This window comes from Spermophilus citellus (genome assembly GCF_964194105.1).
Source record: "Spermophilus citellus genome assembly, chromosome: 6".
Classification (NCBI taxonomy): domain Eukaryota; kingdom Metazoa; phylum Chordata; class Mammalia; order Rodentia; family Sciuridae; genus Spermophilus; species Spermophilus citellus.
In genome coordinates, this window is record NC_138187.1 from 67260784 (window position 1) to 67287323 (window position 26540).

At 38.0% G+C, this 26540-nt stretch overlaps 1 long non-coding RNA gene across 1 annotated transcript in view; it reads left to right on the forward strand.

Moving 5' to 3' along the window:
• The window catches only part of LOC308652558, a 29445-nt gene extending 3420 nt beyond the window's left edge, over window positions 1-26025 (forward strand). The window contains exon 3 of the long non-coding RNA XR_014022821.1: window positions 24114-26025. This is a non-coding gene — a long non-coding RNA (uncharacterized lncRNA). The remainder of the gene's footprint in view (window positions 1-24113) is intronic.
• The last annotated feature ends 515 nt before the right edge of the window (window positions 26026-26540 follow it).

A 26540-nucleotide genomic window follows, 5' to 3' on the forward strand; every position in this document is an offset into this window, starting at 1 on the left:
CTCCACTTATATTTAAATGTTTTGATATTTGAACCATGAGAATAACCTATTTAAAATGTTTAATTTAAAATTTTTCTAGCCCAGCTCTGTGACGGACTTGGGTACAATCCCCATTACCACAAATATTAATAATAAAACAAACTAAAAATTTTCTGGTACCTTTATTTTATTATTAAAACTATAGGTTTCCATTATTTTATTAAATTTACCTGTAGCATACACATATCAGGCAAACTATCACACATATCCAGCAAACTTTTTAAAGTTTAGAGTTCTTTACCTTTAGTTCAGATTGACACAATCTGTTCCTGACAGTAATAATTTAAGCTCCAAGTGTTGCAGTTAGGGATTTACCATACATTTTACCAAATGTATGTGAATATTCAAAGGTGCTTTATTTTTCTTGAAGTAGAACTTTGCCTGAAAAGGTTTTAATGAGTTGTACCCTTTGTTTTAAACAATAAAATTAGAATTGTATGGACCATTTATTGCCTGCTAATTAAAGTCAAGAAAAAATACATTTTGGCCAGGTGCTGTGGCACATGCCTATAATCCCAGCAGCTCAGGAGGCTGAGGAAGGAGGATGGTGAATTCAAAGCCAGCCTCAGCAAAAACAAGGTGCTAAGCAACTAAATGAGAACCTGTCTCTAAATAAAATACAAAATAGGGCTGGGGCTAGGGCTCAGTGATTGAGTGCCACTGAGTTCAATCCCCAGTACCAAAAAAGAAAGAAAAAAATACATTTTGGAAAAAACACTAAAGGCATGTGTTTCTATGTGTATTTGTGCCCTTGCCCACTTTGTAATGTCAACTGCCTCCTGTTTCCAACAGTTACACAAAAGCCCTGTGAATTATTTTGACTGTTATATTTCAGTGTTTGGTTACATTTATTTGTGTGTTTAGTTTTCAGAAACCTCAGAAAGAATTTTGACTACAATACTAATCAAATTTTAAAAACATCATTTCTTTAAGGATTATTAATATTTTATTATGAAATCTCACTATTTTTACTATATTTATTCACACGATCAGTTTTATAAATTCCCACCCAACCTAATTTGCCCAAGAAAAGAAAATTAGTAATTGACCTTTAAATAAGTTATTACCAGTCAATAATTTTGATATATTTTAATTGTGAATTGTCTCTACTATTATCCTTTAAATTTAAAATGCACTGATATGGTTTGCAATAGAGCTCAGATACAGGCACTATGCAGTAATTGATAACTCATTATTTAAGACTATCTTTCATAAAATCTATTTACTACTTGTCATAATTAATAGAGCAATGTTTCTAGGTAAAGAATAGCTAAGATAAGAAATCATATTTTTTATTTTTTAATAATGAAACAAGGCAAGGAAATAGTACTGGAGGTTCTAGAAACATCTATAAATTTCTATAAATGTATGTAATTTGTTATAGTAGATAAACATCCAAACAAATATCATTACTAAAATCCATATGATTTGTCTATCAGGATGGGTGGAGGATTAAATTAAATAACATATCTCAGCACATTCTTATCCGGGTACAGTTTCCTTTTTGCAGTCTGTCCTTGGTTTAGTTTTAGAAAGAGAAAACAAAGAAATATACGGGAAAGAGCCTCAGAAGCACACAGCTAAAATAATGTCAGAAGAAAATCCGGGCAAATGGTAGGTAGTCAGTAAGTGATCAAGTTGAAATTCTATGGCGATTTCCAACTCTTAGTAAAAAATAATTTGTTAGAAAGTAGTGGAAGATAGACTTTTATAGATCTGTGCAAGTAGTAATTGAAACCGCCTTTCTTAATTTAGATTCCTCCACAAGTCGACCTTGAGACAAGAATTAGAATGCAAGAAATTTATTTGGGAGGAGAAGAAAGCACCAGTAATGGAAGTGAGGAACTGAAATAGGGAAGTATGCAGTCAATAAAGGGAGCAGAATCAAGTCACTCAAGCCAACTGAGCTTAAGCCCAATACGAAAATTCTGACAGCAGAGAGAAAATAACCTTTCTTCTGTTTTGAAACACAAACTTGATTTTGTGGGATTTTGTGCAGGATGGAGTCAGGTATCCTAATTTTATTTTCCTGGAAATGCTGAATGATTTCTTCAACTCCACAATAGCAGAGGCCTATGCCACTTTTAGTTGAGCATGGGAAATTTATATTGCACACAATATATGTACTGCCAATTTGCCTTTATAATGGTGTACAAAATTGTACTGAGTAAGCAATCATGGAGAATTTTCTCTATTCCATATTTAGGAAGAAACATTTGATTTTGTGCTGTCAGATTGATGTTAACAATATTAGAATATTAAAATGTATGCTGTCATCTTTATGGCTATATAAAGCATAACCTTGTCATTTCCCAATCAATCCAAACGAGATGACTACAAAGCTGTAAGTCAGATATATGGCAATAGACTATCCAAATAGCTAAGAAAAATATAAATATATATGTGTGTTTGTGTGTGTGTGTGTGTGTGTGTGTATGTGTGTGTGTGTGTGTGTGAGAGAGAGAGAGAGAGAGAGAGAGAGAGAGAGAGAGAGAGAGAGAGAAAGCGAACAAAGCATTGGTACTCAGAGAGAACAGAGTTCATGCATAAAACTTTTACTTACTCCAAAATTCTGATGAGTTCCATAGGTTTCAGTCATTCCCAGATCTATTTTCCACACTTCTCTGTGCTGCTCTGTGCCCTAGAGGCTAATTCCTAGGAATTGTATCAACCAGGCCATCTTAAGCTGTAACTTTTGATTGGAAGGCCTGATGGGAGATAGAGGTAGGAGGACAGAAAGCTTAGGGAATTTATTCCTCGACACTCCCTGCCTTGCCAAGCCTCTGAAAGTGGCTGTTTAACCTCCATAGATGCTGTTCCCACTGGGCAGCCCTTCTTTTATGATGTCTATTCCTCCTGACTCTGTAACATTGGTCCTTCCTCTTACAACTGGAGGCCCAGGAGTAAAAATGGCTCCTGACTATCATAGTCTCTGTGTGCTTCACCATCCCGTTACTGATTCCTGTAACCATGCCTATACCTCTTAGTCCCATCCTTTAGTTCTCTTCCATTAAATTCATTTCAGTGGGTTTTTTTCCTGACAAGATCCCAATGGATGCATTTAGTTAAGTGTTTTTCAAACAAGGAGCAGTTCAGAAACATAACAGGTCTTTGATAAATGTTTACACAACTGAAATGAGTGGGATTCCAAGGAACACCTTAGCCAAAAAGTAGTAGCCAATGTCCACAAAAATTCACTAGGAAAGAATTCAAGAAATAAAAGGTGTAGGAGGAGACTCTATTTCAAAAAAGGAAACCAATTTGCAAACCAGGGAGATGTAGTCTTTGGTACAAAAGAAAAGGGTACTCAAAGAAACAGAGAGAGGGGGCTTATATAAAGCTCCCACCTAGGTTCTCATTGTGGTCCACTTACATCAATGTGGATGCAAATATTTGAGAAGGGCTCAGTCCTGATTGGTTAAATGCAAATCACAGCTCACCGGTTAGGTGTCCAGTTGACAAAATAGGACTCCAAAGACTGTTTATCTTGCCAATTGAAACATGAATATGTACAAGCAAATGCTAAAAAGTTTACTTTGTGGTTCTTTCTGGAACAGAGTACTTGTGTGACTTCACAATCAACAAATGGCTACCAGAGTCCATTATGAATTCAGGCCCAGGAAGCCATGTAGGTTCCTTCTTGGAGATTCTGCTCTTTCTTTCTGTACTAGGTATTGAACCCAGGGGTGCTAACCACTAAGCCACATCCCAGCTTTTTTATTGTTTTATTTTGAGACAGTGTCTTGCTAAGTTGCTAATGCTGGCTTTAAGCCTGTGATTCTCCTGCCTCAGACTCCCAAGTTGCTGGGATTACAGACATGCACCACTGTGCCCAACTAGAATGGTCTTTAAAAGGAGGCAGATGCTTAGTCCTAGTTTAGGTGGGGAGAAACTGCCAGGCAGATTGCAGGAGAGAACCAATGCCAGGGTAGCCAGCTGAAAAGATCTGAGAAAGGGGAGTGTGTTCAGCTAAAAATGATGGTATTCTTTTTTCGAGGAGTTAGCCAATTTTAAGATTTTGGAAGTTTCCAATTCAACCTGGCAAGCAGTATTTATCTAAGTTCAACATGAGGTATTTGGGACAGCACAGACTCCATGTTGCACAAGAAAGAGGTAGCCTACTGCAACGTAGTTATCCAGGACTGTGTGAACAAAAGAATCTAAAGATCTTTGCTGGGTCGGGTGGCACATGCCTATAATCCCAAAGACTTGGGAAGCTGAGCCAGAAGCATCACAAGTTCAAAGCCAGCCTCGACAACTTAGGCCCTAATCAACTTTCAAGACCCTGCCTCAAAATAAAAAACTAAAAAGGTCCTGGAATGGTTAGGTGCCCCTGGGTTTAATCCCCTGGTACGAGGGGGCGGGGGGCAGGGAGAGAGAGAGAGAGAAGAAAGAAAACAAAACAAAAAAGAAATCTAAAGACCTTTGCTGGGCTCTCATGGCCTCTGTGGTGTCATGGATGATTCTGTTCACAGCATAGGAAAAGTTTCTGATCATGTATTCATCCCAGGCTGTGCCAATTCCTAGCCAGGATCCCGACATTCTTCTAAATCTAAGCCAGCTCTAGAACTAACCTCTCCTGGTAAATCTCATCCTTGGGAATGCCAACAGCTGTCATTCTCATAATCTGAGAAGTTGTCTGGATAACAATTTATGATAGAATTGTCCCTCCTTTGACAAGAATGGGGATTCTTATAGGGTGGCACTGAGCCATTAATGGAAGAATGAAAAAGGGGGAAGTCAAGCACCCCAATAAATGTTATCCTTCTAATCTTCCAGGAGTTTAAGCAGTCACATGCCCAAGGGTATTTATTGTAGCCATATACAAAGATGTAACCAGAAGGATTGTATCTTTGTCTAGACATTTTCCAGAAGAGCTCATTTTTAGATAAAATTATGGTGAGATTGTAAAACCAATGATCAGAATTAGAGATATCCCAGAGGTGAGGCAAAATTAGACAGAAAAATCTGAAAAGAATCTGAAGGTATTCCAGAGACAAGAACCTGAATGAGTTGTACACAAGGGGATTTGGTGTAATGGCTCTCTCCTATTAAAACAAGTCTCTGGTAAGAATTTAGTGGAAATGAGTGCTGACAGGTAGAAAAATGTTGAGCAGGCAGATGAGAGTCCTCTGACTGTCGCTCAGTCTTTCAATTTTTTGATTGTAGGCCATGGGATTGCTGCATATAAAGCATTCAGGAAGGGTAAGGAAAAAAAACACAGGGGATATGAGGGGATACAGATGAATTCATTAGGTGACCTCTTGAGATACATAAAAGGGGAAAACTGAGGAAAATTAGTTATAGGTGTAACATTTGGGTCATTATCCCTTGGGAAAGAATCAAAAGGCAACACATGACAAATCCAGCAAGTGGTAAGATTGCTATAGAAGCCAGTGTTGAGATATTTGAATAATGATGTTGTCCTTCTATGAGTACAGACTGGTGAGGGAAGAACCAAAGAATCCTAATAGGAGCTGGGTTGTGGCTCAGTGGTAGAGCACTTGCCTAGCGTGTGTGAGGCACTGGGTTCAATCCTCAGCACCGCATAAAAATAAATAAAGTAAAGTAAAATAAGGGCATTGTGTTCTTCTACAACTAAAAATATATGTTTTTTAAAAAGAATCCTAATAAAAAGGATCAGGATAAGCAAAATCATTTCGGGGCCCTTAGGCTCACTGTCCCCCTCAACTATCATCTGCTTCTTATCCTCAGCATCTGGTTCTGTTCAACTTGAGTTTTTGTATCAGTGATGGCGTGAGGAGTTGACTTGGTGGGGAAATCAAGAGCTTTTTAAAATGAGAAGTGTTAGTCCCCAAGTCTTTACCCTTTAAATAAACTATATATAGGATAGTTAAGAGTTCCTACTAAGGTCCCTTCCACTGAAAATGAAGGAAATCTTTAAGCTAGTGTCTTTTCCAATAAATGTAATCTCAAGGCCTTGTAAAAGTCATCTTCACCTCTTAGGAGCTCAATGTTGAGGGATATTTAACAGAGTTAGCATTATGTTGTAGAATGTTAATGAATCCCTTGCAGTAGTGAAGGAAGGTTTCTGTGTTAGTCAGCTTTCAGTCACTGTAACAAATAAATCAGATGAAAAATAAACTTAAAAATAGGAAGGTTTATTTTGACTCCTGATTTCAGAGGTTTAAATCCATGGTCACTTGTTTCTATTGCTTTTGGGCCGAGGACAAGGCAGAACATCATGACAGAAACACATGGTGGAACAAAAGTAGCTTACCAGCAAGGGAAAGCTTCAACCCAATGTGAAACATGGAAACAATGACCGACATGTTTTGTGTTGTGAAGTAGGGAGTTGAATAAAATCTAATTGCCAGATTTTAAAGAACCATTTACCAAGGGAGAATAACCCATAGAAACATGAAGTCGCTATTATACAGACATTTTTTTTTAAAGTTGATACGTCTGTTTAGCAACAATGTGTGAAGGTCTCCAATAATATTGCTTTCCCCATTGGATTATCTTGCTAGTATTCCATTAAGTCAAGTCAAGAGTAAAGGATAATATCCCCACCACCACCAAAAAAGGGGGGACAAAATTCCCTTTTACAGGGTGGTTGAGAGGACAGGACAATTTGGGCCCACCCAAGGATATTAACTTTTATCAAATGAACATCCCTGTTTTTCCTATTTCCCCTTTTGGCCATCAGAGAAGTGGCTTGAGCCCTTCATAGACTATGGTATAAATCTGGAGTCTGGGAGGTGATAGAAATGGGAAACATTTTAGAGACCGTGACACATGGGCCTCTTGTAAGTTCTTTGGCAAGAACTTTACTTTCTTCCGTCTGCACAGAGGGTTGACCCTGGACTTTAATCATAACCAGAGCCCTTGGAGCTTCTGCTTCCTTTGCTTTCTTCCATCTGTAGAGAAGTGACCCTGGATTTTAATGACAGTTATAGGCTTTGAAGCCTGGATGCTCTCCAAGAGGACAAGGACATGGTTTTATTTTATATTTGTTTTCCTGAGAAAGTGAAAAATGCTCTTTGCTTCCAGAATGTGCCAAAGCTCACATGCTGCCCCAAAGGCAACCTATAGTCTGTATGAATGTCAGGGAATTACTATGATGTTAATGGCTCTGAGATTCTGTGCAAATCTCCATCATCTTTCATTAAGTTTGCACACAGGTTGGATGGAAATATTGCAAGGGCTGGTTCAAAGAGCAAGTTTCTTTTTTGGGGAGCAGGGGAGTACCAGGGATTGAACTCTAGGGCCTTCAGATACTGAGCCACATCCCCAGTCCTATTTTGTGTTTTATTTAGACACAGGGTCTCACTGAGTTGCTTAGCACCTCACTGTTGCTGAGGCTGGCTTTGAACTCAAGATCCTCCTGTCTCCGCCTCCCAAGCCACTGGGATTAGAGGCATGCACCACCATGCCCGGCCTAGGAACAAGTTTCTTACATATAAAGTCCTCCACCCTGGGTTATATGCCAGCCAACACCTTGTGACTTGAGGGTTCGTTGCTTGATTTGAGGAAGAGACTTGTTATGATCCACCTGGATTTTAACTGAAGGTGTTAATGTATATGGCTGAGGTCAGTGTTGGAATATACCACAGAGGCTCTTGGGCAATTCCTGTAGGGTTAATGAGGCTGACAAATAGATGGGTGCTTGGAGAGGGAGTACTTTTATAAGTCCAGAGCCTTCTGGTGAGGTTAATTCTAGTGTGATTTCCCCCTTTGGGGAGAAAAAGATTTAGGTTTCATATACTTCCAGAAAATCCTTACCCAAAAGTATGGTACCCGACCAGATGAATAAGACAGTGACTTCCTGAGACAGGGCCTAATTGGAAAGAAGTGGGTAGAGATTTGGGAACTGTCATAAGTTGGTTAGAAGCCTAAACCATCTGGATGAATTCAGAGCTCTGAGGAGGGGATGTTGTAAGTGTGTCAAAGTTAAGGACAGAGTAGTCTTATGTCAATTCAACCAGAGCTCTGACTAGTTTATTCCCAATTTTAATATCTAATTCTCTTAGTTGGCTTGTTTTAAGTAGGTAAAATATCTTTTGATCACCCCTCATTTTGTATGAAAGGGAAGGATAAAGTAACCCTATCAGGTTTAGTTGTAGCCAGCATTTGTATTTAAGACAGTACTTTCTTTTCTTCTTTTAAAGACATTCCTTTTTAAAAAAAATATTTATTTTTTAGTTTTTTAGGTAGACACAATATCTTTATTTTATTTTTTTGTGGTGCTGATGATCGAACCCAGTGCCTCATGCAGTAGTAGGCAAGCATTCTACCACTGAGCCACAACCTCAGCCCCAAGAGAGTCCTTTTTGATGCTGGGTGTGGTAGTGCACACCTGTAATCCCAGCAACTCCGGAGTCTGAGACAGTAGGATCTCAAGTTGAAGGCCAGTCTCAGCAACTTAGTGAGGCCCTAAGCAACTTCATGAGACTGTGTCTCAAAATAAAATATAAAATGGGCTGGGGATGTGACTCAGTGGTTAAGCATCTCTGGGTTTAATCCCCAGTACAAAATCAAAGCAAACAAATGAACAAAAAGCAACTAGTCCTTTTTGAAATTGCCTGTATGTTTAACACACACACACACACACACACACAGAGAGAGAGAGAGAGAGAAGAAAAAAAAAACCCACAAACAGGCCCTTTGATTCTGAGATGAAGAATCAGTTGAGGTGTGTCCCTCTTTAATTGTTATAATCGGAGGACCGTTAGTTTGGCAGTTTTCTCCTGACAATCTAAGACTCAGGTGACCCTAGATTCTTCATCTTTTTCCAGGATCTTTAACAGTTAGTTACTTAGGAAGGCTACTTCATTGGCACCTTTTGCTGCCCAATAGAGATTTGACCAATGTGCCAAGAACCTCAGAAAGTCCAGCCACAAAGATTGAGTTAAGTAAGTTAAGGGTTTCATCTTTCAATTCCTTAATGCCTTTTTGCTGAAAGGTTTACTCAAATCTATCAAAGTAATCAAGGACTGACTTGTCTTTGGTTTTGTTTTGTTTTTGGTACTAGGGATTGAATCCATGAGCACTTTACCACTGGACTACATCTGAGCCTTTTTGTTTTTGTTTTTAGACATGATCTAGCTAAGTTTTGAAGCTGGCCTTGAACTGGCGATTCTCCTGCCTTGACCCTTGCCTTCCCCAGTAGCTGGGATTACAGGTGTACATTGCTGCACTTGACCCTGACTTATCCTTTTTTAGGTGCAACATTGTATGACTTTCCAGCTCATATAGCTTTCAAGGTTGCCTTATGGGGGGGAAAAATCAAAGGCCTTTGGTAAACTGACTGCTAGTCCTTGTGCCTTATGGTGTATCCTAGGCCTCCAGCTCATTTAAAGTCTTTAATGGGGCTTTCCTGGTGACAGCTACCCAAACCAGTGCATTCCCTACAAACATACAAATGAGTTAGTAAAGATCTGAAAATCCAGGTTGGTAGGTGCTAAAGATGAGGCTGAACTGTCATTTGAACTCAAGGTAGTTAGTTTAGGGGTTCAAGAAATCCTGGAAAATAGCTTAGATGTCTGATTTAATGCAAGGAGTTTGGGATCTTAAAAGATATATTAGATAAGTACCTGAGGGATTGAAGTAAGGAGTGAGGATGTTGGGGAAGCTAAAGAAGAGGAGCTTGGGGAGAGTGGAAGGGGATTAAGAGCGAAGTGGAGGTAGCAAAGAGGCCGCAGGGAAGGGGCAGATGACAAACAGGGAAAGCAGTGGCTGTGTACCTGTGGTTTTAGTTTTATTATTACTAGCACATGTTTCTTTTTTAATTTATTAGGTCACACTTAATTTGGAATTATTCCCTTTGAAAAAGACAACACTTCCTGGAGGGTTTCCTTGGGCTCCTTTGGAAATTTCAAAATACCAATAAAGGAATGCCTCTCACTGCCTCTGAGAGTTATATTCTTTGTTGTAATTGTGAAAATAGACAAGTTTTTGGAATTTCAAAAAAAGCCCTTTGTTGGTCACCTTGAGCTGGGTCTAGGCACTTACCAATTACAGTTTTTCCTACCATAATTTTTATTCATAAAGTCAGTTAGACTCTGAGGAGGTGACTGAGCCACAGAAGTCTTAGAACATGGTTACCTATTTTGCACTCATCTAATGGAGAAGTCCCTTCCTGTGCAATGTAAGACAACTCTGAGAGTCCCCACCATAATCTTTATGGACTGAGCCTTATACCTTGAATAAGTGAGTCTGCTCCTAACTTGAAATAAAGTTTCTAAAACCTCTACCTGAGGGGAGGCTGGAGCCAAGAAGACTTTCCAATGTGCCCCAGCACTGATGGGGAGGAAATGGAGCTCAAGGGGCTCTGGCAGGCTTTGAAACCTTGGTATAGGACAATACCAGGAAGAAACTAGAAGTTTCTTCAGATTCCACTTCTAACACTAGGGTATGTCCAACTTCAGATTCCACCTCCAACACCAAAGAATGTCCACAAAAATTCACCAGAAAATAACTCAAGGGAAAAGGGGTAAAGGGAAGGGGAGGCTTTGTTTCAAAATAAGAAAATAATTCAAAAACAGGGAGAAGCAGCCTTCCCCACAAATCCAATGTATACTCCAAAAGAACTGCCTTATATAGAGAAAAACTCCACCCAGGTTCCCACTCAGTCCCTTATATAAAAATGAAGAATGCAAGAGAAGCATTCAGTCCTAACTGATTACAGATCACAGCTCACTGGTTAGGTCCCAGTGGCAAAATGAGACTTTCCAAGGGCTGTTTACCTTGGCAGTTCAAACAGGAACATGCCCAGGCAAGGACCACAAAGTTTAGTTTGTGGTTCCTTCCAGGAACATAGTGTACATGAGGGACTCCTCAATGGGCAAATGTCTACCAGGCTCCATTGTGAATTAAAGCCCAGTTAGCCACTTGGGAACCTTCTTGGAGACCCAGCTTTTCTTAAAGTTCATACCAACATCATGAGGCCAAATGAAACCAAAAGGAGAAAATCACTATTTAAAAATCATCAAGTGTCAAGACTTGCCCAGTTTAAATAATCCCTGAGGTCATTGAATTTTTTGTGATGTTCATTTTGATGACTCAACCTACTCTTCAGTAGTTGAGATATAAAGCAAATCTGCCTAAAAAGTACTGTAAACCTCCCTAATGTGGGATTTTCAAAATAAAAATAGTGGTTTTCTAGGAACATCTTCTTCTGCCCTGCCTCTGCTCTCACTGATGTCTGTAGGCATTGGAATGTAGGGAAGACCGGGACAGCACACCTTATCATAGGCAGATTCTTGGCATAAACACTGGCACATACAAAAACAGACCTCTTACCACAAGATACTGACTAATGGCTAGTGCTTAAGGTGTTCATATTTTTTTCCCCAAACTTTCACATTAAAAAAACAAAACTGTTAACATTTGCTGGACATGGTGGCACACGCCTGTAATTCCAGCAACTCAGGAGGTCTAGGTAGGAAGATCACAAGTTCAAAGCCAGCCTCAGGAATTTAGCAAGGGGGTAAGAAACCTAGACCTGTCTCAAAATAAAAAATAAAAAGGGGTTGGAATGTAGCTCAGTAGTTACGCACCCCTGGGTTCAATCCCCAGTACCAAATAAATAAATAAATATAAATAAAAACCAAAACCCAATTGTTAACTCTTTATTTTTCAGTTCATTTTTTTTCTTTTGGTACTGGGGATTGAACCCAGGGGAACTTTACTGCTGAGCCGTATCCCTACTCCTTTCTGTTTTTTGGGGTTTTGTTTTTGTTTTTGTTTTTGTTTTTTTTTGCAACAGTGTCTCACTAAATTGCCCAGATTGGCTTCCAGTTTGTCTTCCTCCCTGCTGAGTCGCTGCGATTACACGCATGCACCATAGTGCCTGACCATTTCAACTTTGATATTATTCATTTTAATTTCTAAAAATACAAAGCAATATCATGTGTCAATTTCCATTGACTCGAAGGAATACACTTTATGTAAAGAAATAAATTGTAGGCCATATCTTAATGTGGCAGCCTACCTACTTAAGAAAAAAGCACTTTACCATTCTTTAAATCAACTGTGCTTGGTTATTGAGGAAATTTAATTATTAAAATTATTGAAGTTTTGGAAAAGAAAATGTTCAACTTCCAGGGAACTCTGTACTACATCTGTTGATGTTATCATGACAGCATTTAGGTAGCTGTCATGGCAACCTTAATTTAATCCTCCCTTAGAGTCTTGGAACACCCAGGCACCCCAGGAAGCGAGGAGGGTGAGTCAGCAGGCGGCACACTCTTGTCCCTGTGAGTCAGGAAAATACCAGTGCGCTCACTCAGCGTTGCTAGAGGCACCATTATATGAGATGTTAAGACACAGCCACTAAGTGATCTGTGACAATTTCTACCACAGCATAGTGTGGGCTTCTTTAAATATTCCTGTATTGTCTATTTGCATTGATTTTGAGATAAATTTTTGCTGTGTGCCTAATGTCATGACTCTTCCTTCTTTTGTCTTTTAGACAAATCACAATATAATCTTCACTTTCATCTTTTGGGGTAAAAGGTCAATGAGAATGTAAAACTTGTTCTTTTTACTACTTAACTGGTTTTGTTTGAAGGTTAGTGAGAGAAGAAATCAAAATGAACAGCTAAAATGAGATATATTTATTGTTCACTTTTGGGGTAATGTCACAGAATGGAGAATTGTCAGGACTACCAAATTAAAATCTAGAGTTGTGAAACTCCTATACTGTACCTATTCTGTAAGGTCTGTGCAATCCAAGTGAGTTTTTTCTTGACTCTGAAGCATCTGTTGAGCATCCACAGTGTGTTAAATTAAAGATTTATTTTAACAAAAGTAATAAAAATAAGCAAATAATCTGGCTACTTTGAAAAAGCACTAGAAAAATTCTTGCCATGTAGAACTTTCTTAACATGTTTCTGTTTAACTTTTTTGTACTATTTCATGTGCATGTTTACAGTGAAATAGAGAGGACTTTGTGTATCTACATACATATTAAATTCTCCTTAGGTTGCAGGAAAATATATGAACGAAAGCAAAAGTTGGGTAATAGTGAAAGACACTGAAGGAGTAAAGCCCTCATCCTTAATTAGGATGATTGTGTCAACTTTCCATGTGAACTTTTACACTTTTGAATTCTTAGTCATTAAAAGAACACAATAATTTGAGGAATACTGATGCAGTTTCCTATAGCTTTATGCAAACCAACTTGCTGCCTGTTTTCCCAGTCTCTTATGAATAAGATATTGTAATGTATTGATTACAAGTTTCCTTATTGCAATCCATATTATTTATATAGACAGTTCCATTCACTTTCACTTAAATGGTTAGCTGGAAAGAAGGGTAGATTTTTGTCTGTGATGAACTTCTTTTAAATTGCTAAGATTCCAGACCTGTCTCCTTAGTAGCTAAGAATTTCACTTTTGCCCATATTAATCAATCTGGTGAAATGAGATTGCACACTCTCTGTCAAACTGGTTCCACTTCATTTTAGTGACCTTCGTTCTGTGTTTGCAGTACACTGGCTGATAGAGTGATATTACATTGCAAATATGACTCTAAAACGAGGCTTCAGTTTGGTTAAAATCTGCTAATCTGCTCTTGATTCTTCTCAAGCTTTTAAACATGTAATGTTTTAAGTTTTCATAAATTCACATTATTGTCAGAAAACTTTCTGTATATGTATTTTTAAGCTTTTTTTTTTTTTTTTTTTTTTTTTTTTTGTGGTGGGGAAGGCAACCAGGGATTGAACCAGAGGTACTTAACCACTATGCCACATCCCCAGCCCTTTTTATTTTTTGAGACAGAGTCTCACTAAGTTGTTCAGAGACACACTAAACTGCTGAGACTGGCCTTGAACTTGGAATCCTCCTGTTTCAGACTCCTGGGTTGCTAGGTTTACAGGTATGCGCCACCATGCCTGGCTCTCATACACATGCATTTTTAGCCTATTTAAAGAAGAAGTTAGCAGAGTATGGTGACACACACCTGAAATCCAAGCTATTTAGGAGGCTGAGGCAGGCAGATCACAAATTCAAAGCCAGCCTAATAACTTAGCAAAACCCTGACTCAAAAATTAAAAGGGTTGGGGATATAGGTCAGTGGTAGAATGTCTCTGGGTTAAATCTCCAGTATTGCAAAAATAAAGAACAAAGAAGGTATTTTACTATAATCATGGAATAAAGGAGGAAGGTTTGCCCAAAGCAGTTTTTATTAAACATTAAAAAGAAATAACGTGGAGTTCTTTACTTGATTGTCCTTTCTAACTTTCCATTCACTATAGTCTTGGAGGGAGGCAGTAAAAAGTTTTTCTGAGGAGGGTTCAGGACTCCCAGATGAACATTCTAGCTCAGCCATTGTTCATCAGGGCCATGTTGGACAAGTATCAGCTTGGATGTCCTCAGTTTACTCCTTTGTCAAATGAGAAGATCAACTTGAGTGATTCTAAATCTCATTCAGTCCCAGTATTGCCTGATTCTCTTTATGACCTCAAGATGTTTGACAAAGGAGGTAATTTAGGTATTTAGCTTATATTTTAAAATAACATTGATAACAATATAATAATACTTAATACTCTTCGTCCTCAAACTATTTTTCTCTTAGAATACCTTTTTTTTTTTTTTTTAAGGTGCTGAGGATCAAAGCTAGGCTTTACCACTGAGCTACATCCCAGCACTATAACATAATCTTACAAATATCCTTTGCATAGGAAGAAGTATTATTATTCCATTTACTTATTTATTTGTTTGGTACCAAGGATTGAAACCAGTTATACTTAGCCACTTTATTTTTTGTTTTAAGACAAGGTCTTGCTAAGTTGCTCTGGGCCTTGCTAAGTTGCTGAGGCTGGCCATGAACTTGTGATCCTCTTTCCTCAGCCTTCTGAATCACTGAAATTACAGGCATGCACCACTGTGCATGCATCATTATTACTTATTTATTTACTTGTGTTGGGGGGTGAGGGGATAAAGGGTATTGAACTCAGGGGCACTCTACTACTGAGCTATATCCCCAGCAATTCTAGGTTTTTATTTTGAAACAGGATTTTGCTAAGTTTTCCTGGATGGATTCAAACTTCTGACCTTTCTGCCTCAGCCTCCCAGTAGCTGGGTATATAGGAGTGAACCCACTGCTACTAGCTGACCCCATTTTGGGGGGGTTTATTTTATTTTATTTAATAGAGAAGCTTAGGAAAGTTCCTTAATTGATGAAATGGAACAAAAGCTGTCACAGAATCAGGGTCAGCACATGAGTCCTATTGACTGGTCTTATACCCTGCCACTGCCAGTGGAGCTTGTTATTTGAGCTTGAGTCTAGATGCTCACCAGTGCAGAGTGAGGGCACATCAGCCCATCCATCTCTACATCAAAGCCAGGGAGTCTGTATTTATGTATCCTTCTTGTGCTTGCTCTAATTGTATCCAGAAGAAAAATTACCTATGGAAGTACTACCCTTTTAGGAAGTGGTTACAGAAAAAAGGACGATGCTCCATCTTAATTAAATTGAAATTTCATTTAACTTAATTATTTTAAAAGATGAGCCTCGAATGGCAACATTCTATGGAATCACCATGGCTTCCATGTGCCAACTTAGGCTCAGATGTACTCCTGGTATTACATGATATACGATGAGTGGTTTGAAAATAGTCCAAACTTAACAATGTGCAGTACTAAAATGAGTTTTGAGTTAGGAAAGAAATAGCTATTTTATCACAGTAACATTAGCTTTTTATTTCATTTGTACAGCTGAGAAAAATATGTCAATTATCTTTCTTGCTCTTCCTGGTTTCCCCTTCATACTGCTGCTTGAATGCTGAGTCTGGAATAACTTAAAAGGGGAAGAATTCCATGGTGTTGCATACAGAATGCCTTTCTCTGGGCAGTGCTTGTTAGCTCTTTATGTAAATAGGGATAACAAAGACCCCAAGAGATGAACAGACAAAGGACATACTGGATAATTTACAAAAGAGGAAATTCGGTTGTTTGACAAATAGTGGGAAAAGGTTCCATCTCACTAGCAAAGATGTGCAAATTAAAACACTAATGAGAGACCAGTTCCCAAAGTGTTTGGTGGTTTGTTTTTATGATAATGTTCTGTAATAGCTCCAGTGTGAAAGCTGTTTTCTTATACATTGCTAGTAGCCCTATAGAGTCAGTTCTATTAAAAAAAAATTAAAGTGATATAAAGCAAAATTAAAGCACAAAGTTTAAGCTTTTTAAACTAGTATTTTCACATTTGGGAATTCATTCTAAGAAACTCTAAATATGGAAAATATTTTGTATACACTGAAGAGTTCATACAGTGCTATTTGTGATAGCAAGAGAATAAACTAATATCTGATAATAAAATACTGTTCCTCCTCCTAACACATTGTGAAGCAATTAAAATTATTTTATGAAGTGTTTCTAATCACGTAGGAAAATGCATGTTATTATGCAATGTGAGAAATCAGCTAATAAAAACCACGAAACAACCTTGAAAATAAAGTTTTTTTTTAAGGTGAAGAAAAAAACCCCACTTATGTTTAGAAATAACACTATGGGGGGGGGGGGATTGCACTAATATGTGAATAGCCTGTAATCCCAGGGACTTGAGTGGCTGATGCAGGAGGATGGCAAGTTCAAGGATAGCCTCAGCATCTTGGCAAGACCCCAAGCAACTTAATGAGACCCTGTCTCAACATAAAATATAAAAAAGGTCTGGGAATGTGGCTCAGTGGTAAAATGCCCCTGGTTCAATCCCCAGTACCTAAATAATTAAAATAAAATAAAATTCTAATCTTTATCTGATAAGCTAGAACTTCTTTTTAAAATTCAATTGATGGGGCTGAGGCTGTAGCTCAGTGATAAAGTGCTTGCCTTGAAATCCTCAGCACCACATAAAAATAAATAAGGATGCTGTGTGTTCATCTACAACCAAATAAATATTTTTAAAATTTTTAATTGAGTGACATATTGTTATTTTTCAAAATTAAAGAAAGGAAAATGGTAAAAAAAAAAAATCGGGGGGGGGGTGGTTTTTAAGTGCAGATGGCCTTTATCAGAGGGATTTGTACTTCCTAGAAACAAAACCCAGAGCCTGAGAAAATGGCCAACAATTCATGGGAGAAAGTCCTTGTGCATAAAACCTTATCACAGAAAATATTCAATAATGTTGAGTTATAGTACACTAAATTATTTGAATGAGGTAGTGTAGCATTGGGTTGGATTTGTTTTATATTCCTATAAGCAAAACTAAGAGGGTATACTCCAATTTTGAGAGAGAAGTGTGAAGTGTTTGTAGTCATGGTAGAGGGAAGAAAAATGATCTGCATGTTTCATCAGCAATTCCTCAGCTTTCTTTCCCCCTCTTTTGTCTTAAAATACTCTCTCTGAATTTATTACTTCTGTTAGGAACATGCAATGTCTTTTTGGTACTGAATCTGATTAATTCTATTTGAATATCAAAAACTTTTCCATTCTAATCAGCTGTTCTGTAATATGTAATTCTAAAAACAAAACCAAGAAATGTAACAAATGGTGCAATCCTTTTTGCTCTTAACTTTTACATTAATAAATCAAAGATGAACGACATGACTCCTTTATGATGGATGTTATTAGTTCCTAGTGTGCCAGATTTAGCAATCCATTATTTATCCTCTTCTCCTGGGACTCGTCATTTCCCCCACATTACCACATTGCGAGCTCATAGCCCTTTTAATGCTCACGCCCTGCACTTTTGTGCACATTCCATTCACCCTACTCACCCTTTATGGGTTATTGCCATCTGGTGGAAAAACCGGGTTGACTACCAGATGGTAGTTATGAAAATTTTCCGGAAGTGAAGTTAGTTTTTTCCTCCATGAAAAATAAAATAATTTATTTCTCTCCTGCATATCCCAGAGTTCTATAACAAGAAGCATTCTTCCATTCCATTTCACTTAGGGAAGTACATAGCAAGTTCAGCTACTGAATAGATGACAGAATTGATTTTACATAAAGACCACACAAGAATAGCGCCTGTGAAAAAGTGAGCCACATTTTTAAGCAACCCTGTTATCCTAAAACAAAAATGTCACCAAAAAATAGCGCTAAAATGTCTCAATTGCTTCTCACCTTGCTAGGAAAAAGAATTCAGTATTAGGGGATGGGGTTGTGGCTCAGCGGTAGAGCGCTTGCCTAGCAGGTGCAAGGTCCTGAGTTCAATCCTCAGCACCATGTAAAAATAAATAAAATAAAGGTATTGTGTCCAACTACAACCAAAAAATAAATATTTTTAAAAAAATAATTCAGTATTAGCTATCTTCTACTTCTAAGCTTGATAATAGCACTCTTGGATCATTGAGCAATTTTAGATCTTAAATGAGTTTTATTCATATTCAAAATTTAGAATAGTCTTCAAAGTGATAGGATGAGTATAAATCCAAAATAATGAGTTTCTCTTTCCAAAGTTGTCATAAATTTACTAACAGAATCATAATGCTTTAAAATAAATAAATAAATAAACAAGATAGCAGGCCAAGCTTCTGGAAACTGCCAACATCATAAAAAAGTGTGTGGGGGGAGGCCAGTTCTTCTTAGCCTGTTCATACTGTGACAACAAAATAACAAAAGCTGAGTAACTGATAAAAATAAGAAATTAATTTCTCAAAGTTCTAGAATCTGAGAAGTCCAAGGTCAAGGTGCTAGCAAAGTCAGTATCTGATGAGGATTCTTTCTGATTCATAGATGATGTTGTATGTACACATGATGGGAGGGACTCAAATGAGCTCTTTAGGGCTTATTTTATAAGGACACTAATTTGATTCATGAGAGCTTACCTTCAGGTTTAGAATTTCAACATATGAATTTTGGGGACTGACAAACATTTAGACCATAACAGGGATGGTTCTAGATAAAAATAAATTAATGAGACATAATTACCAAATAAAGTAAGTGATTCTTGATAGGACTGTGATCTAGAAAAAGAAAAGCTATGAAGGATAATTGGAGAAATTTTCATATAAATGGTATATTAGCTAATGTTATGATATCAATATTAGATATCTTAGGAAGAATAATGTTATTTTGTTATTGTATAAGAGAATTTCATCTTCATGGAAGATGCAGGATGAATATTTAGGTGTTGAACTTTTAATTGGTGGGAAAATGCAAAAAAGAGATAAGCCCTATGTGGCATAATAGTAATAATCGGTGAATCTAAGTGAAGGGCTTACGCATATTCCATTGTTTAATTTCTTCAAATCTTACATAAGCTTCCTCCTTTTGGAAAAAAAAAACAGTTGGGAGTAAAATACAAAAAGATAATGGTCTTTAAAAAATATTCAAGAGGGGTGAAATTCTTTGAACATAATATAAAATATTACTGGACTGGGATTGTAACTCAGAAAGTGTGCTTAGTATACATGAGTCCTGATTTCAATCCCCAGCATCAAAAATAACAACATCAGAAATGTCACTGATATAAAATAGATAATTGACTCAGTGCATTACTCTAATTATAGACCTGTTTGCCTTATTACTAGATGTCAGATCATGAATAAGGTCATTGAGTAGGATCAAAAGGCATTAAGTGGTTTTTGCTTCCAGCCATGGCGGAACAACAGGAATTGGATTTACTCTCCCACCTTAACCAAGAAACTGATTAGCATATATGAAACACTGGTTTGCACACATTGGTCAACAGGAAGCTCAGGATAGTTTTCCCTAGAAACAGGAATACAAATGAGTTGGGCCCTACCTCTGTCCCTGTTTACTAGTTAGAGAGTGTATGAGTTGCAGCTCATGGAAAGGAAAACCCAAATAGAGCCCAGTGGATTACAAGTTGAGAAAATGGAGTTGAAAATGATCTAGTAGAATTGCAGTACAGGAGAGGAAATAACTATACAGAAAGAGTTTTATAGAACTGCAGAGAGTTTTCCTTAGGTGCTCATCTGAGTACTGATCAGCACATACTTGAAAGAAACTACCTGAAACTAGAGAAAATACCATGAGAAGGAAGGAAGTAGAATAATCCTTGGCAGTCACATTAGGCTGGGAATAATTTGTGTGCTCACCAACTAGAATAAAAAAAACATAACTATGAGACATTGAAGGGTATTGTCATTTGGAGGGGCCACATGAGTGCTAACCAAAGACTACTTGGGTTCAAACTAACAAAGTTTCAAAGTAAACCTTGAAAAATCAAATGAAGCTGGATGTGATGGTGCATGCCTGGAATCCCAGCTACTCAATCCAGAAGCTGAGGCAGGAGGATCCTACAGCCTGGGCAACATAAGGAAAACTTGTTTCAAAATAAAATGAAAAGGACTGGGAATGTAGCTCAGTGGTAGAGCATTTACTTTTCCTAGCATGTTTAAGGCCCTGGATTCAATTTCCTGTACCACACACAAAAATTTTGACATTACTTATTTGCATCCTAGGAGAAAGTTCAAAAGGTATTTTAAAGAATACCAAACAAACAAAAATGTCCTCTATCAATCAAACAATATAAAATTTACAATGTTTGGAATCTAACCAAATTATAGCATGCAAAGAAGAAGGAAAATACCGCCAATACTGAGAAGAAAAGTCAAGTCAAAAGAAATAGACCTAGAAATGGCACATATGGTGATAGACAAAGATATTAAAGTAGTTATAAATCCACTTCACATGTTAAAGAATCATGACAAAAAAAAAAAAAAAGAAACAGAAGGTATAAGTAACAATGAACTTCTAAATCTTTCAAATACAAAAAAAAAATACATTAGATAGGTATAACAGCAGACTGGACACCAGAGAAAAAGTAATTAGTGAATTAGCAATAAAAAAACCATCGGAAGTAAAGCACAAAGTAAAGAAAGACTAGAGATAGAAATGAATAGAGTTGAATGAGCTGAGGGGCAACATGGAACAATATAATATACCTATAAATAGAGATCCAAAAGTAGAGGATGTGGGAAGGTGAGAGGGTAGAAGCAGAAAGACTATTTCAAATGAAATATTGACCAACATTTTTCCATATTTGATGAAAATTATATGCTTACAAGATCTAAATAGTTCAATGAATTCCCCACATATACAATACAATGGAATTTATACCATCACATTTTAATCAACTTACTTAAAACTAGTTATATGGAATTTATATCATGATATTTTAATCAACTTACTTAAAATTAGTTATAAAGAGAGAAATCTTAAAAGCAAGCAAGGGAAAAGACCCATTCAGTCCACTAATTTCTTATTACAAATAGTGCAAACCAGAAAAAAGCAAAACAATATCTTTAAAGTAAGAAATGTAAAACACAGCCAACCTATAATTATAAACCTAACGAAATGCCTTTTATTTCATTTTCTTGCCTTATTGCTCTGGCTAGGATTTCTAGTACTGACTTGAGTAAAAGTGACAAGGATAGACAGCTTTCTGTCACTGTGACAAAATATCTGAGCTAAACAACTTATAAGGAGGAAAGTTTTCTTTTGGCTCTTGGTTTCTTAGATTTCAGTTCATGGTCAATTTTCTCATTTGCTTTTTTATCCCAGTTTTCTGCCTAGGATAAGGCAGTAGTGCATCAGGTTGGGAAGGCATGGCTGAGAAATCTGATTCCCTCTCATGGCAGCAGGGAGGAAAACTTCCTTCTACTAGGCCTCATCTCCTGAAGGTTTCACACCTTCTCTCAATAGCACCACAGGCCAGGTCTAAGTACTTAACTCATGGGCCTTTAGGGACTGAAAGAATTCCCCACGCAAAGACACTTTGCTGGGAGAATTCCAATTTTATTGCAAAAGCTGTGTGCTTATATAGAACTAAAGGGGAGATGGTAGGGCTTAGATAAATGGCAGGCCACCCGTTTATTGGCAAGTTCTTCCAGATATGAGTTCCCGCGCCCAGGCATTAGTTCTCATTGGGGCTAAGGTTCCCTGCCAGTGAGGTTTGAAATTGGCGCCGGCGGGAGAGTTCACAAGGGCAGGAACTTTTCGCGCCACTGCAGAGAAGAAGAAGGTAGGAAGGAGAAGTCCTTAGGCGCCATGTTGGGGTTTTTTTCTCTGGGGTACGGCTGTCGTTTATACTTTTCCCAACAGGGACCATATACAGACCCACTTGTTACTAAAGGTGAAAAGCTTTCAGTCTTTCACCATTATGTTTGATGTTAGCTGTGGGCTTTTCACATAAGCCTTTTAATATTATGCTGAGGTCATTTCCTTCTGTTCCTAGTTGAGAGTTTTTAAAAAGAGGGGGTGATGAATTTTGTCACATGTGTTTTCTACATGGATTGAGATGATCATATAGTTTCCCCTCCTTATACTGGTATATTAGACTGATTGATTTTTGTATATTAATCCATCCTTGAATTTCATGAATAAATCCCACCGGATCATGGTGTATAATCCTTTTATTATGCCACTGAAATTCACGTGCTCATTTTTTTTGAGGATTTTTGTATCAGTATACATAAAGGATATTGTAGTTTTCTTGTGATATCTTTTTGTAGCTTTGGGATGACAGAAATGTTGTCCTCATAGAATGAGTTTTCCTCTTCGGTTTTTTTGAAGAGTGTGAAGAAGATTGGTATTAATCCTTTTTTTTTTTTTTTTGTATTAGGGATTGAACCCAGAGACACTTTACCACTAAGTTAAATACCTGGTCCTTTTTATTTTTTGAGACAGGGTTTTGCTAAGTTGCTTAGTGTCTTACTGAGTTACCAAGGCTGGCCTCAAACTTGGGATCCTCTTGCCTCAGCACCTTGAGTCACTGGGATTACAGGTATGTGCCACCATACCTGGCAGAATTGGTACTAATTCTTTAAATGTTTGTTATATTTCTCCCATGAAGTCATCTGGTCCTGGACTTTGCTTTGTTAAAAGATTTTGATTACTGATTCAATCACTTTATTAGTAATAAGACCATTAAGATATTTTGTTTTGGGCTGGGGATGTGGCTCAAGCGGTAGTGCGCTTGCCTGGCATGCATGGGGCGCTGGGTTTGATCCTCAGCACCACATAAAAGTACAGTAAAGATGTTGTGTCCACCGAAAACTAAAAAATAAATATTAAAAAAATTCTCTCTCTCTCTCTCTCTAAAAAAAAAAAAAAGATATTTTGTTTATTCCTGATTCAGTTGTTTTGTGTTCCTAGAAATTTATCCATTTCTTCTAGATTGTCCTACTTGTTGTTATAGAATTTTATTCATAGCAGTCTTTTATAATACCTTTTATTTGTGTGGCATTAGTTGTAATGTCCCCTGTTTTATTTTAGTTATTTGGGTCTCATGTCTTTTTTTCTCCTTAATCTAGTTACTGATCTAAGGGGAAAAATTGTTAATTTTGTTGATTTTTTTAAAAATTTAATTTTTTTTTCTTGGTAACAGGGATCAAACCTAGGGGGTCTTAACTACCATACCACATCCTCAGCCTGTTTTATTTTTTATTTTGAGACAGGTTCTTGCTTAGTTGCTTAGCACCTTGCTAAATTATTGAGACTGGCTTTGAACTTGCTACCCTCCTGTCTCAGGCTCCTGAGTCGCTGGGATTACAGGCATGTGCCATGGCACCCAGAAATTTTGTTGGTTTTAAAATTATTTTCTTATTCTCTAGTTTACCTGTGCTATAATCCTTATTCTTTCTTTTTGCCCCAAGAGTTTTTGTTTTGTTTTGTTTTGTTTTGTTTTTTAAGGAACTGAGCACAACACTGATGGCACAGGCTTCCTTGAGCCCTGTGGGAGCCTGAGACCCTGCCCTTTAGCTGCCTATGGCCCAGGTTGGATGAAACTGTGCAGTACTGGTCTCCAAGCTCCTTCTCTTCCTGCACACCGGAGCCTGACTCTGTACCCTGTGGGCCCTAGGCAGCCTTACCAGACAGCCTGGGGCCAGCGCAGGGGCTTGGCCTCAGCTCTGGACATTTCAGGGGCTCCCAGGCTCCCCCATGGCCTTCCAGTTCAGCCCACCTGAAACCATACACTGGACCCTGGAGGCATAGGCATGAGGTCAAGTTCCCTGCTCCCAGGGGTGGAAGAGTCCAGCTGACTCTATTGGAGGAGACATTAGTGATCTCCAGGGGCTTCTGTTTCCAGGGGCAAAGTGAGAGCCAGGGAGCCAGACACAGTGATATTTGGCAGCCTGGAAGACAGTGTCCCTCTGTCCATTCCTAACCTTCTGTTTCCCTCCTACCCTTCCCCAGGTCCCCTACCTAGTGGCGGAGGCTACTGGGCTGGCTGGACATCAGGCCTTTCATTGGCCAGTTCTCCTGAGGTATCGTGGATACATGGAGTAAGGTCCTCTTCATGGCATGGCAGGTATCCATGAACTTGACCACGGAGAGGCTGCTGGTGGAGTTGCATCTAGCACCTGCATCTTGATTGTCCCTGAGGTGAAGAACCTGGTCTTGAGTTTATAAAAGGAGGGAAAAGAAGAATATACCACAGGTACAACGGGTTGGATTGCCAGGTAAAAGGCACATTTCTTGAAGGACAGCAGGTCCCTGTTTTCATTGCACATGCCCTTAGGGAAGATCCACACTTTGAGGTTCTCCCTGACCTTCTGCTCACCCAAATTAGCTATTGTGGTGGGTTGGGGCAGCACTGGAGCCTTCGGTTGACGAAAAGATGGCCCCAAGGAACAGGACGAGGCCCTCGGCTTGAGGAACATCAGCTTCTGCTTGGTGATCTGCATACAGCACTTGGAGCTCTAGTCATTGGAGATGATGCTGCTGGAGGTGGGCCACCCCTGTGTCATTGACTCACAGTGAAGGCGTAGGCCTGTCTGAAGAACTGCTGCATGAACAGCTGCTCATGTTCTCCACAGCAGGCGACTGAGGCCACAGCTGAAACAGCACAGAGCAGATGATCATGGCATAAAACTTGAAGGAGGGAGAGGAGGAGAGGGGTTAGTTCTTATTTTTATATTTCCATTAGATGTAAAGTTAGGTGGTGATGTGAGCTCTTTCTTCTTTATTAACATAAACACTTGTAACCATAAACTCCCCTCACCCCCCGTTTTTTATTTAACTTTCTTTACTGGGTCCTATAAGTTTGGGCATGCAGTGTTTTCACTTTCATCTATCTAAAGACATTTTCTAGTTTCCTTTATGATTTCTTCTTTTACCTGTTGGTTGTGATATCTTTTTTTTGAGTTGGCTCTTATCCATACATAATGTCCTACCTTTTCTCTTGTAGCACTGTTGGGTTTAAAATCTGATATTAGCCACTCTTGCTCTTTTCCTCTATCTGGGTCCTTAGATTTAAATGGAGCCACTGTGGACAGCATGTATTTGGATCCTATTTTTGTATCTATTCAGCCAATCTATGTCTTTTGCTTTTGGAGTTTAGTTCATTTGTATTTAAGTAATTACCCATAAGGAAAGATTTACTATTGCCATTTTGTTCATTACTTTCTGTATATTTTGTAGCTTTCTTAGTTCCTCCTTTACTCCTTTTCTGCCTGCCTTTGTGTTTTATTGATTTTATTGTTTTTCAGTGAGATGCCCTGCCTCTTTTCTCATTTTTTTTTCTCTTTATTTTGTGTATATTCTGCATACTTTTTCTTTGTGGTTATCATGAAATTACATAAAATATCTTAAATTATATAGCATTCAGTTTGAAACTGATAATCATTTCAACCACATACAAAACCTCTGTGCTGCCAAGTATCAAGACATATGCCTCTAATCTCAGCCACTGGAGAAGCTGAGACAGGAGGACTGCAAATTCGAGGTCAACCTCAGGAATTTAGTGAAGGCCTGAGCAACTTGGAGAGGTGCTAAGCAACTTAGAGATACCCTGCCTCAAAATAAAAAAAATAAAAAATAAGGGCTGAGGATGGAGCTCAGTAAAGGACCCCTGCGTTCAATTCCTAGTACCAAAAATCAATGAAACAAAAAACCTCTATTTCTTCATTCCTATACTCAATGCCACCAACTACATCTTTCTAATATTATATTCCCATTAACGTATATTTATGCTTTTAAAAATACTTTTTGTTATGTAAGTTCTGTATACCAAAATTATTATAATACAGGTTTTCTTATTTTTTGTTTTAAATCATAATCTGGTCATTGATTCCTATCTCATTTGTTTGTTTAGGGGTAGTTGTTGTTCTGGGGCTTATTTGTTTCTTTGTTTCAGATTTTACTTTTTTGTTTTTAGTAAATATTATTTTTAGAACAGTTTTTCTTTTTAGGTTCATAGCAAAATTGAGTGAAAAGGACAGAAAATTTATATATATGCCTTCTCCCACAGGTGCCTAGTCTGCCCTACCATTAACAGTCCTTAGTTAGACTGGTAGAATTGTTAAAATCTATAAAGCTACCACTCAGAGTACATCATTTACATTAGGATTCACTATTGATATTGTCCAAAACACCCAAACTTTTGGTTTTGACAAAAGATTAATGACATATATCCACCATCATAGTATTATACAGAATAGTTCCACTGCCCTAAAATTCCTCTGTGTTTCACCTATTCATCTCTCCCTTCCTCTAACCCTTGGCAATCACTAACCTTCTTTTTGAGGGGTGGGGGTTCCAGGGATTGAACCCAAGGGTGCTTAACCACTGAGCCTCATACCTAGCCCTTTTTATATTTTATTTTGAGACAGGGTCTCACTG